Below are 13,321 nucleotides of genomic sequence, written 5' to 3' on the forward strand. Positions count from 1 at the left end.
TATCTGCAATAGCTAATGGTTCTCCTGCTTGGTTTGAAAAGAGATCTGGATAGCTTATCTTGATGTCCTCCAGGTCAGACATAATTAGGAAACAGAGCTCAGGCTGCTGCTCTGCTCAGGGAGGTAGCACAAACCCCTTTCAGAGTGTCTTACAGAGGAACTTTGTCCTTGGTAGAGGTCAGTTAAGTACACTTTCCACACGATGGATGGAGGCAATTCTTGTGTTCCCTACCTACAGTGAAGAGAGTATGATCTGGATGCACTTTGCATATATGCCAGAAATGCAGGTGTAGGCCAGATGAAGCACTCATAGGTCTCAAACTCCCTTTTCCCCTCCTGATTTGCAGCTGTTGAATTCATTAGTAGTACACATAATGGGAAATGACCCAAAGGGGGCTCAAATTCACAGTACACTGTGTATGCTTTGGGCTGTAATCTGGATGGGTGGTGGAATAAAATATCAGATCAGGAGTCAGTTTCTTTCTGAGCTGCCCTCTTCTGTCACAGGAAAAGGTTATAACCCTGCTGCTGCACATCCTCCTCATTCACTCCCTTCCTTGGCAGCTCCTGTGTTTGAATAGAAAATTTCTGTGGTGGTGGGAGGAGATGAGAATTAGGATGTCTCACCCCAGATCATCAGTCCCTTTCAGGCACCAGGCAGGAATGGGCATTGTCTGGAGATGGCTGCCCAGCTGCCACTGTTCTGTGTCTTTCTGCCAGGCCTGGGTGCTGAGTGCTGTTCCTCTAGCAGTTGTGTGATCACTGAAATCAGAATTAAGTTCTCATTTCTCAAAGAAACTCTGTGTGTTTATTTTAAATCACAATTTTTTTGGAAGAAGACCTAACTGTTTAACCATGGCATTTCCAGGAAGGTGGGAAAAATGCCAAATGGAAGCAAATGTAGTTTTTACTGGTTGTGAGAAGCAGACTTCAAGATCTATGTTACACGTGGCTGCCATCACTGCAGAAGTTGTCATCCTCTACACAGGGCTGAGCTACACAGTACTGGCTGTGTAAAGTCAGCATTGTAGGAAATCATATAAAACAGATCTGATGGCTTAACTCAGTGCCAGACATGGGAACTTCTCCGTTGGCTTTTAATCAGTTGCAATCATGAAAAAAAAACACTTTGGCTTGTCCTCAGCACCTGAAACACACCTTTATGATTGTCAGTGTTTTCATCCCAGCTGTCTTTTCAGATCCAAACAGTTTGGATGACTTTTGTTGGGTCTGTTCTGTGAACACGGAAGAAAGTCATGCTGAGTGCCAGAAGCTGGGAGCTGAGAAGGGCCTCAGCCCTTGTGCAGGCAGGGCTGTGTGGAGGGTCACTGTGGTATCAGCGAGCTCTTGCATGGAGTCATGTGCATATTTGAAAAGTATAGACCAGACTTGCAGGCAGTGGGCATCTACCAGGGGGTCAGTCTTGATTTCCTGCCAGCTCTGGGAGCTGCTCTCCCTATGAATGGGGGTGTGGCTGGCAGCACTGGGAGCAGGGCTGAGGCAGTGCTGCAGTGAGCTCCCCTTCCTGTGCTGCTGGCAGGAAGGCAAGGAGCACGAGGCACAGGTGAGCTGCCAGGCCTGACACAGAGTGCCAAAAGGCAGATCTCCACAGAGGCATGAATACTGTAAGGGAACACCAGCTGGCCTAACTTCATCTTGAAGGTTGCCCTTCAGTACAGAACTGTCACTGGATCCTGCGAGGAGCTGTGTTAGTACAGCAGAGTCTACACAGCAAAGGCAGGATGGCCAGTGCCCCTGGGAGGGACTCCGTCCACACTCTGCACTTGTGTGGAGAAGACAACAGGAGCATCCTGGAGCAGGAGTCTGGCAGAATGTTTTCTGAGAAAGAGCTCTTCCCTTGCCTTGTATCTTCCAGTACTCCAGGAAAACATCAATACTCAAGTAAAATTTTTTTTCTTTTTTTTTTCTTTTTTTTTTCTTTTCTTTCTTAATTAAAAAAACCCCCATTACTTAAAACAGATGGTTCAACTGGAGCTTGTCAGGAGGAAACACTTGAGTCTCATGCAGGTTGATGCAGGACATTTTGTATGCAGAACAGTGTAATGACACTTGCATAAGATGCTCTGCCTGTTTCCCAGCTCGGACCCACTGTGTTGTGGCTTTATTTTTTTCAAACACTGTGTGAATCAACTCAAGAGCAGGAGGTTGAAGCAGCAAAACAGCTGCTATCCTCCTCTCCTTGGAGACAGGGAAGTATCAGCATGCCACCAGACCTGCTTATATTACATGGGCAAAACATGCTCAGTTCCCTTCTTCTGTGAGTTTTTCATCTAAGGGTTAGAGCACAGGCTGAAAGAAGAGGGACTTTGAAGGGCAAGGCCCTCTGCCTAATTATGCATTAGGCCCCTTACAGTAAACAAATAAAGACGCTGTCTCCTAAGTGGTCTAACTCCTATTGTACAAACGCACAAAGGAATTAATGGTGCTCAGTTCCTGCTTTCCCTTGATGTTCACGGTGCTCCCAAGCACCGTGTCTGCCTGGACGCCTTCTCTGTGACCAGGGAGACACTCATCCTGTTAGATGTGTGTCTGAGACAAGGAGGAGGAGGATCATTGTTTCTAGGCAAAGTACTTTTGGCAGTTTGACCTGTGAGAGCCAGGAACAAGCTTGGGTGCCTGCCAGCCCATTCTGAACATGTGATTTGGCAATTGTGAGGTAGCAGGAGGGAGAGCGCCCAACAGAAGTGTGGAGAAGCACACCTAAAAGTTCAGTTTGTCCAGCCATGTCCTCTATGTCCATAGGTAGCTGAGGGCCTAGCACTTCTTTCCACGTGCTGGCCATGGTGCAAGGAGCAGCAGTCTACTGCAGAGGGGAAGAGTAGATTGGCAGTCTTCTCCCTGTTTGGCCCTTGGTAAGATGTATTCCCTCAGGAGACAGCTGGGAGAAATGCTCCCCTAGCAGAAGCCTTGACAGCAATTTAAATGGCTGATCAGGACCAAAGGAACCTGCTTTTGCTTCCAGCACTGTGTGTTGAAAGGCAGCCCACTTCTCCAACAGTCTCATCCTCTTCATGTTCACGGTGGCAGCTTCCACCGTGGTAAGTCTGCCTTGAAACACATCTCGTGATCCTGCTTTAGACCAGAGAGTGGTAAAAGGCTGCTATGGGTGGCATGGCTCTGCTTTGCAGTTACTGGCCATGTGTGAGAATGGTGCCTGTTTCAGCTCTTTCCTGACCCATTCTCCAGATAACTTGCTTTTCTGCATAATCCCAGGGTTTCTTGACTCTCCCTTATAACCCCTGGCTTTTAGTTGGAGGCTTCAGGATTATTTTGTTTTTTACAACTTTTCAAATTGTCCAGAGGTCCTGCTGGAATTCTTGGTTGGCTTCCAAGTCTGGCATAAAAATGAGCTGAAATATCCTCCCACTGTCTTCTTTTTGTTGCTGGACAGGTAAATTGTTGCTTGCTCGAGCTCTTACTTCCCTGCAGAGACCCTGGGGATGCAGGAAAAGGGCTCAGCAAGGACCTCTGTGTAGGTGGAACAGGGGACAGAAGTGTCCTCCTGGCTGCTAACAGTGACAAATGTTGTGGGGAGAAGCACTGCCTTTATTTGTTTGCGTTAGGAGGACAAGGAGACATTTACAGAGAGAGGAAGGAAAGCACAGTTTAAGTGTATTTAATATTCATTTGAGTTTAAAAAACCCATAAATGTTTATAATCAAAGAGATAATTCAAATTTACTGAAGTATACCTCCAACAAGGAAATATTGCAAGCTAAGGGCTTTGTGATTGCTTTGTTGATGGAGGATGGACTTGGCTGAGGTTATTACAGTATTGACTTGAAGAGGATGGATTCACTAGCAGGGTGGGTGATATTGTCTGGCCTCAGCCAAGGAAAAAAATGAGGGAAGTTAAGAAACTAGTGCCAGCTTGTGGCATTGGCTGAGTGATCTCAAACAGCCATAAATATATTGTAGCTTTAAAGTTATAATATATGATAAGGAAAAGGAAGATTTCATTCAGTAGACAGGATAGTGGCAGTCAAGAGAATTAGTTTACATTTTTATTAGGCATTCTCATTAGGGCAATGGGAGAGCAGGATTTATTTGCTTCCTGACTCATAAGGCTTATTGGGGATGTTTCAGTACTGAGATCCTTAAGCATCTCAAACTAATGAAAAGATCATTTCAGGGCTCTTGAACTGCTTTATAGCTTGTGATAACAGAAAAGATGTGTTTATTTATGGAAAGATTGTTTAACTGGTAAAGAAATGCTCTTAAGCACTGGCAGAGCAATATGTCAGCAGTTGTCCTATGCATATATAACACCATAGCTGAATATGGATCTAATTTGTTAACCAAGTAAATAATAAGATTGTGGGGTTTGCTCTTGCTCAGAACAACAGTGAATTAACCTGAAGAGATTTTGTTTCTTATACCAAGAGATTGTATCTTATATTAAGAGACTTTGTATCTTATGTGGAGAGAGTGTAGAGGTTCTTACAGATTTTTCTGTAAAACAATCTGAAGAAATTATAAATAGATTTTTATCTAAAGCACTGGAGGTCTGATTAATTTTTAGTTTTATTGCCTCTTTTTACATTGTTTATTAATTCATTGACTAAATGAATTCATTAGTTATACATTATCAATATTAATAATTTAGTTGTTAGTTGTTAAATGTTAATTATTGTTATTTTTTTAGATATACGCTAAAGTATACTTTATACCTTAGATAAAAGCGTGAATTGATATCTTTTAATGAATTTTGAACCAGCAAATTAATTCTTACTAGCATTTCTTAGTGTCCAAAGTATAATACATTGTATTTATTTAAAGTAACTCTACTGTCATCAGTGACATTAGTTGAGCCTCAGACAAGACTGAGAACAGAATTTGGTCAAAAGGACTGAATATACTTGTTCATTTTAATAATTCTCTGCATAGCCTATGCCAGCAAAATATTTCCATACCAACTAAATATACCAACCATTATATACCCTGCATTCATCCTGTGAAATGCTGCAGATTAAAATAGCTCTGCTGAAAGCTTTTCAACCTCCTCCATTAAACTTGGGAGGAGTATCTACCCAGAAACCTCTAAATAGGAAAATGTCCTCAGTTTTGGATCTCCATTGGCCTTTATTGCCTCCCTCTCTCCTGCCCTATTGCATGTTTCTTGGATTTGCCACTAAAAGCCATTAACAGCTCAAGAGCTAAACCTGCTCATGACATTGACATAGGTAGTGAGTAGCCCAGCTTCAGGCTGAGAAATCAGCTCCTCTACCTAGATCCCCTGGTTCCCTGAGGCTAATCAAGGTCTTTGATAAATCTTCAGAAAAGGGGACAATAGGATCTCCTCCTGTAGTGTGTTCTGCATGGAATGTTTCTAAAATTGTTCCAGACAACATAAACTCTTACCTCTCTAGGAACAGAAGGTAATACTGTGTATTTTCTGATCTGATTTATCATTTTAAGGCTCTATTTAGTTGACCTCCTGCTGCTGGCATTTGTTACGTTTCCCAGACAGTAAAACTGAGCCTGTCTGACTTTCCATAACCACTGGGAACAGGGTCCTCTCTGCTCCACTCCTTTCCACAAGTTCCCACTGATGCTCTGCTGACAGCTCCTCAGCACTCATGCGAATTCTCCCCACAAGTCTGGACCTGAGCACACAGCTTTTGTTTCATTTTTGGACATGCCTTTTATGCTGCACTTCTAAGTAAGCATCAAGATTGCATCCAGCTGTTCCAGACTATTTAAATTTTTCTGAAAGTGTGTTTGTCCTGGAACAGCCCCACTGAAAGGAACAGAGGAGTGGGACATGCTAAGCATCTCTTTGGCAGCTCTGAACAAATCCTGCCTGATAACATGTTTCTGTTTGTTGTTCAACAGTGGAGTGAGTTTATTGAAATCTCAATTATCATAATTAGGCTTCAAAAGTTAACGTTGTGTCAGCACACAAAAAAGATGTTGAATGTTGCCTTGAAGTCAAATTTCAGGCTGGGTGTCGCTAGTTCCTGTGTGCCTGGTACATCTGTCAGGGCCATGACATCTTTAACCTCTTCTCCAGCAGGTGTTCCCATCTAAGACTAGTAACAGCTCTTGTATAGGGCATCTTGTCCGTCATTTTGGTGCAGAACATACAGAGGCAGGCCCTCGGGTGCTGAGGGAACAGTACTGACCCCTTTCCAGACTTTACTTTCTTTAAAATCCTGTGTAACTGTGTTCATGAACAGCGGCTTGGAATGCAGTGGGTCAACTGATAGAGTCCAGTTTACTTTATCAAATACCAAATTAATCTCTACCTCAGCAGAGTTTGTTTTTGGTGTTTCTGTGATTAAAAAAAAAAAAAAAAAAAAAAAAAAAAAAACCAGCCAAGCGCATAGAATTTGTAGGTTTAGTTTTTTGGACGTTGGGTCTTTCTGGCTTATTGTTGTTACAATACCCATGGGATCTGTTCAAGTCTGGAGATGGCATTTGACCTGGAAAATGCCTCTCAGCTACAGCATAGGGCACAGCCCAGAGGCCAATAAACACCATACAGATAGCTTTAACTTCTCAGCATCACTTGTCTTATGCTGGGCAGGGAAACAGATTGATGCAGCACTCAGCTGGCTTGTTTCCAGACTTCATTCATGGAGTCACCATGAACTCCTGCTCCTGCCTCCCTCAGCACTGGTGTGTCATATATTCCCAGAGCAGAGTGTGGCACTGAGGTGAGTTGTGGGAAAAGGAACTTTAATATTTTTCCATATTATTTCTGTGCACCACACACCAGTGGAGTTTTCCTGCTGCTCTTTCCTCCTTACTCTGGTTGCTTGTTTCTGGAGAGGCTGCTGGAGCCTGATCATTCTTGAAGGATCCGATCATAATTCAGTAGCTGTGCAGAAATCCCTGAGAATGTTTCTGTAGGTTTTAACTGTGTTGTGTGTGCTTTTGCCAATGTGTCTTCTGTGGGTGTGTCTGAGCTGCTAGACTGGGATATCCAGCCTCAAGCACGTGAAGAACTTTCTTTGTCTTTCAGGGAGAGTTGGTTTAGTTCAGATGTGCTGCTGTTGGGATCATTTTTTGTCTTCTTCAGTAATGCAGCTATGTTTTGAATCTAAGTCTAAGTAAAAGTGAAGTATTTGAGAAAACTAAATCAAAAGAAATCAAATGTTTCTGTTATGTGTTTAAAAAAAAGTCTGTTTACAGTTGTGTTTATTGGGATAGAGGGTGGATAAGATAATGTCTTTACAGATGAAAGACATTTTCACAGATGGGGGTCTGCAGAGTAAATTATTCAATCCTTTGTCTTTTTGTGAATATTTGAGTATTGCCGTGTATCTCAAGTTCTGATTTAGATACAAGTTGTAGAAAAGTAACATCAGTGTGGCGTAGCTGAAACAAAGCAGGAGGCAGGGAAGCAGCCCTGTGCTGGGCAAGCGTTGTGGTCAGGGAACTGAGAGCAAACAAGGAAACTCTCAGTGTATTTGGCTGAGAACTGTGAAGAAATCAGGGGATTTTTTTATGTCTTACCATTTTTAGGCTTTCTTACAAAAAATGAGGATTTGGAGTACTAAGCTCAGAAAGAATGCAGCTGCTGCTGCTTGGACAACTTTGCAAATACCCAAGTGTAAAACAATTGCAAATCTGAATGTGTACATGTATTTTTATGGCAAACAGGCTGATTGCAGTATCTCTAAAATTGTGCATACTACTGTCCTGTACTGTACAGTTGCTTTAAATTTGTTTGTTTTTCAAATTGAAGATGCTGGTTTTGCCTGTTTTCATGTGCATTTAATACATCCTGTTATATTTTATTTTTTTTGTGCATTTGCCTCATTCTTCTGTTATGACACTGGCATTAGTTTGATATCTTTCCTAGCAAAAAGGCCCTGCTATTCTCCAAGACTTTTTCTTCCTTATCAAAGTTAATGGTTATATAACATGTAGTTCCTTTTAGCAGTTACCCTCATAATTCTCTCAAGGGATGTTAGTGGTGAACTCAGCTTGCCGTGTGAGCCATAGCTGTTCTCTGGTATTTTAGTATTTTGACTGGCAGGAAGCTGGGTATAGACAGTTTGCTGTATAGGTTATAGGTACAAAATATTTGTCTTACTAATAGGTGGTGTCTCTGAAATTGTGAAACATTATATAAGACAGAGTGTACAGTCAGGTAGTTAAAGGGAATGTCAGGAACTTATAGGAGAGTTCAGACTTAAAGTTGTCATGTGTAACTTTGAATTTAGCATTACCTAGTTTATGAATATTTAATCATCTCCTCTAATATTTCCTTGTCATTTTCCTTTTCCTTTTTTATTCCTTGCTATTGAAATATTTCTAGATTTAAAAGAAAGACTTTTGAGGAAAAATAAATGTTGACAGGAGGAATATAAGCACTGTTAACAGATCAAAGTATTTCAGGTAACTGCAGCAGATTTTCATTGATACTGTTTCGAGATTAAGATGCAAACAGCTAGAGCTGTTTAGACTCATCCTCTTTAGACTTAATTTATAGTAAAAACATTATTATTTTTGTATTGCGCTACAGACATACACCAGCTAAGAAGTATTTTGCCAGTGTGGGGAGGGAAGGGTTGAAAGTGGAAGAATGGCAAGGAGGATGGTAGATTCCATCAAGTGACCTTGCAGCTGGGAATGCCAAGGCCTGGAAAATAACAGTGTGGGAAACCATATATTATGCCTACTGCTGTTTATCCTTTGTATGTTTGAGAAGTGGAATTTCTGTGTAGAGATAACACAGGTGTTTACAGAAACTTGGAGGCCCTCTCCCAGACATGCTTGAGCTCCCTGTCTTGGGAGAGAGATCAAAACAGAGATCATAAAAAGCAGAGAGGAAAATCACAGCATGGTGTTAACCCATGCGTGCGTGGCCCTTTGATAAATGGGTGCAAACAGCAGCCCTGATGCCCTGCCTGGGATTGGGCTGAGCCTGATGGTGCCTGCACCCTCATTTTGCATGTCTGCCATCCAGTGTGGTTTTGGGATCCTCTAGCCAGCAAGGTAACAAAATTAATTTATTCTTGGTATTTCAGCTGTCTTTTTTTGGTTGTCCACAATCAGCTTCACACAACTACGTAAAAAGATGGTCATTTGACTAGAAATTCAGGAAGAAAAAATGCTCTAGTTCTTAGTAGTTGCTGTTAGTTGTATGGCATGCTCAGAAGTAAAGTTTTGTCAATAAAACTCCTCCAGTTTGAATATGAGTCTAAGGTGAGTAATTCAGCCAGTTGGAATCAGTGATGGTGAATGACACTTTGGTATTGCTGTGTGTCTGATATGTATTTTCAACGGATAGGAAGCGTGCAACTATGTCATTTATAATTAATGTTTCTTCCTTGAATCTGAGGGATTGTCTAGGAAAAGGAATTTTGTCTTCATGGGATGAGGATTGCCTTCATTGTAAGAAGAGTGACAGTTAGAAGGATTACTAGGGGCTTATTCAAGGAAAGGGCAGAAGATTTTTTTGGAAGAGGTAGGAGGCATTCAGCTGAGCCAGATGGAGGAAGAGAGGTAGAGAAAATGTGTGTGCATTCTGGGAGAACTGCAGTCAGTCTCTGCTGGCTGAGTTTTTAGTGACGACATACTTTTTTCTTGCATTCCTGAAGGGAGGTTGAGAAGGCTGTGAATAGAGTGGGAAGGTGTAAAGAGCTTGAAAATTTGAACTATAAGGAGGCTGGAAACATACAGTCTGCAGAAATGGTACATTAGTTTTGTGGACCAAACTTGTCAAAATTAGTCAATCAACAAGTAGATAAAGCTGGAGGCAAGTCAGTGTTTAAAAGCTGGGATTTATTTTTCTGTTGGCTGCTTTCTATTGCCAGATAGACAGCTATGTTTAGATTATTTGTGCTTGGCATATCAAATGTACCATGTTGTTTAGATACAACTCTTAGCCATTCCTGCTTCACCTTTTTCCTTGACTATGATCTGCTGCTTGGAGCTGTGCCCAGAGACCATTCAGAAGCTAAAATACAGCCTGTGCCTGTTTTTTAGGCAGCACTTTATTGGAAGTGCCAGCAAAATTGCCTCCTGGCTCTTATTTGGGTTTGAGGGTGGAGCCTGACTCAGAGCATTAGGGATTTTGAAAGCTGGGATATTTGCAAGGTGGGTCCTTGCTGCCCTATTCCTGCTGTGTGGGGAGGGTCTCCAAGAGACATCCCAATGGGACTCTCTCTCCAGAGCCTGGCAGGCTGACCCTTTTCAGTGCTCCACAAAGTTCTCCCCACATCACACTGCAGGTCTGGTCAGGATCTGTAGCTCCAATATAATTGAGCTGAGTGGATTAGTTTATGACTGTGTAGGCAGTTGATTTTTAAGTGACTAATGTAATTCTTGTTCGTAGGAAGGCTTCGCATAACCACTAAGTTGATCCAAGAAGCACAGAAATGCCAATCTGCAGAGTATATATAAAGGTTTCAAAAGGGAAAGAACACAAAGAAGCATCATCAAAAATATATCACCATGACATGTTCCACTTCATACTGCTAATTACTGTCTTTATACCTTGGGTGGTTTAGCACCTTGTATAAGGAATGGATTGCTGCATCTTCCATGGCTCAGATGAGTCGCTGGCTATTGAGGTCATGCCAGGTGCTGGAGGTCTCTCCAGGGCAGATCTTGAAAGGGAGGTGCAATTTCTGAAGTGTTTGAGAGGCATGTGAAAGTGTTATAGATTGACTGCTTCAGAGCATGCTAGGTGATCTATCTTTTCAAAAAGCCACACTCGTAAAATTGCTGTTATAATGACTGAAATTCGTTAACATTTTAAAAAAAGAAGATTCATGGAAGTGTTTAAGGCATTCAGGATAGCTTGGGGAGCCAAGTGCCCTAAAGGAAAATGGTGTAAATCTTTTCTTTGTTTTTAAATATGCAAAAACTTAGGATGAGCTCCTGAGAGCTGCCAAGGATTGCCAAGATTGACAAGGAAAGCTTATGGAAAAAGTCAGAAATGACTGATAGATCAGTTCAGCATTGACTGTCAGCAGGAGAATAGTACCACATTTTGCAGTACTTCTCTTCATAGAATATATTCTAAACAGTTTACTTGTAGTCTGATTGAAAAAAAACCAGTGTTGCTGCTTTAGCATTACACTTTTGACTCCCATGTGGAAGCCCATGCGGGCCTTGAGTTGATCACAGCCATGTAGCTCAGGAGCAGCACTGTCTTGAATGGATGGGGCTTCTTACTTCCTTTCTCCAAAAGGCACAGAGGATGTAACTTGTAGAAGGGGCCAGTTTTGCTGTTTGGGCCATGCCAGCAACAGGGGGATTATGTCATTCTGTGCCTGCTAAAAGGGCAGCTTCATGTCATCACAATCTTCCTGGATAGTCATCCACATGTGAACACAGCTAATTCTATGTTTGCCACTTCCTTTTAGCCACAGATTTTTTTTTTTTAGTGAATATTAGTGTTTGCTTGAAAAAGCAGCTCAAATTGAAATTGTGATTTATGTTTCACGTGGTTTGGGACATTGATGTTTCTGAATGGTTTTGAATATCATCTATTAAGAACCATATTTTTGGTACTTAAGTTAGTATTTTGGAGAAGGGAGGCAAGATGATACTTGTAAGAGATGAACTTCAGCCTTCAAGGAGTACCGAGTGTTGTAGGCTTATTACCTAAAATTCATGCATCTAAATACATTTAAAAGTGAGTGCTGATAAAGGTTACTTATTTTTATAGTATGTAATTGACAACATCCACAGGGTAGAATTTGTACAAAATAAAAGTGAAGGTATTGCTTCCAATTTTAGTCATGACAGTCTTTCTGCAGGTGGCATTCAACAGTCTTGGTGTTTTGCCCAAGGTGAAAACTCTTTTGTCCAAAGAAGTTTAAATAAAGCAATGCTGATGTTAAACAGGACATTGCCACTGTACAGCTACCAAAAATCTGTATGTCAACCATTCCTCTTGGCTCTGGGCATAGGATACATTTCCTACTACGTCCCCTTCCATAGAACAGTGAGAGCATGGTCAGACATTTGCTTTGCAATCAACTGCACATACAGATATGCTGCCAGCTGCTTTCTGTGGTGTTTCAAAGCCTTCCCAATTCTGCCAGCTGGAGGATTCATGTGAATGGGGTCTATATTGGGGTCTATATTCCCACTTTGTACAGAATCCATCCAGTTACTTGGTAAGTATCCCTGTGAAATAGGTTGTATCAAACTGACAATCTCCTGTGTCAGCAGTACTGCAGGAACAGAAATACTCAACCAACTCTTCATCTTTTTCACTATATCCCCCAAGAGGAGACACTTTAAAATAATTTCCATCCTTCTAAGTTGTAGACTTGAATACTTAGTGCTCTGCATTGCCACTAGCATTATTTGGAATAAAATGTTGTGGACAAAGCTGTTGCATCTAAGTAAATGTCTGACTTGGTCCTTGGTTCTCTTTTCATCCCCCTATAAGATTTTATTTTGGGTTATCCTCAATAACTGCAGCACTTGAGTGGCCATATGCTTGGCAAAACACAGATAATTTACAACTGTTGTTTGTATTAATTTTTGTAGTTCTGAAGTTATTTTAAAAACACAGCCTAGAGGACTTCTTCCAGGATTAATATGTTTTCACATAAATCTGGAAATGCCCGTATGTCTGCTCAGATCTCTGGAAAAGTGCATTTAGTTCATTAGTTTCATGCTGAAGTGTTAACATTTTAGGTTGTTTTATTGGGAGAGAACAAAGAACTCCTGCCTTGTTGAAAATTTGTTACACAAAATAAGGATGAAGAGGTTCCAAAAGAGCTAATGCTAAGCATTGGAAACTGGATGAAGCTGTGCAGATTGGAAAGATTTCCAAGACATCTGGTTATTAGCTTCCAGTTCTTATGGAGTCCTGCCCTGTGAAAGCTGCTGCTGCTTGGTGAAGGGAGAGCAGGGGTGAGATGAAGCCGAACTCTGAAAAGCTGGATCTTTGCATTCACAAATTATCAGCGGCCTACTGAAAGCTTTATGACTACCCCTTTGGAAAACTAACTCCTACAAAAAAAAAAAAAAAAAAAAAAAATAGTCCAGTATTTCTCCCATTGCAGGATTGTCTTCTGTTCTGGCATTTGCTTGGCACAATGGGGAAAGGGAACAAGCTATCAAAGAGTTCTCTCATGGCTTTCCCTGCCCGAGCCAATGTGCCAGTCTGCCCCACACCAGCTTGCTGTGCTCCCCAGTGGCTGCACCACAGCTGGGAGTTGCTGGAGCATGACTGGCTGGGTACTCCCCTGCCCAGCCCAAAATGCCAGAGAGGCTTGGCACTGCTGTCGGAGCTGGCACCTGGCAACCTTCTCCAGGGAAGTAAGGTAGCATGCTCAGGTGCAATGGACCTGGAGCTAGGCCAGAGCTTGATCCTTTTG

At 41.8% G+C, this 13,321-nt stretch overlaps 1 protein-coding gene across 2 annotated transcripts in view; it reads left to right on the forward strand.

The window, feature by feature from the left end:
* The window catches only part of UBE2E3 (ubiquitin conjugating enzyme E2 E3), a 55,215-nt gene that overhangs the window by 25,271 nt on the left and 16,623 nt on the right, over positions 1-13,321 (forward strand). The gene's annotated exons all lie outside the window — the stretch shown is intronic.

The sequence above is a fragment of the Pyrgilauda ruficollis genome, unplaced genomic scaffold, assembly GCF_017590135.1.
Source record: "Pyrgilauda ruficollis isolate IOZ18807 unplaced genomic scaffold, ASM1759013v1 scaffold3, whole genome shotgun sequence".
Lineage (NCBI taxonomy): Eukaryota > Metazoa > Chordata > Aves > Passeriformes > Passeridae > Pyrgilauda > Pyrgilauda ruficollis.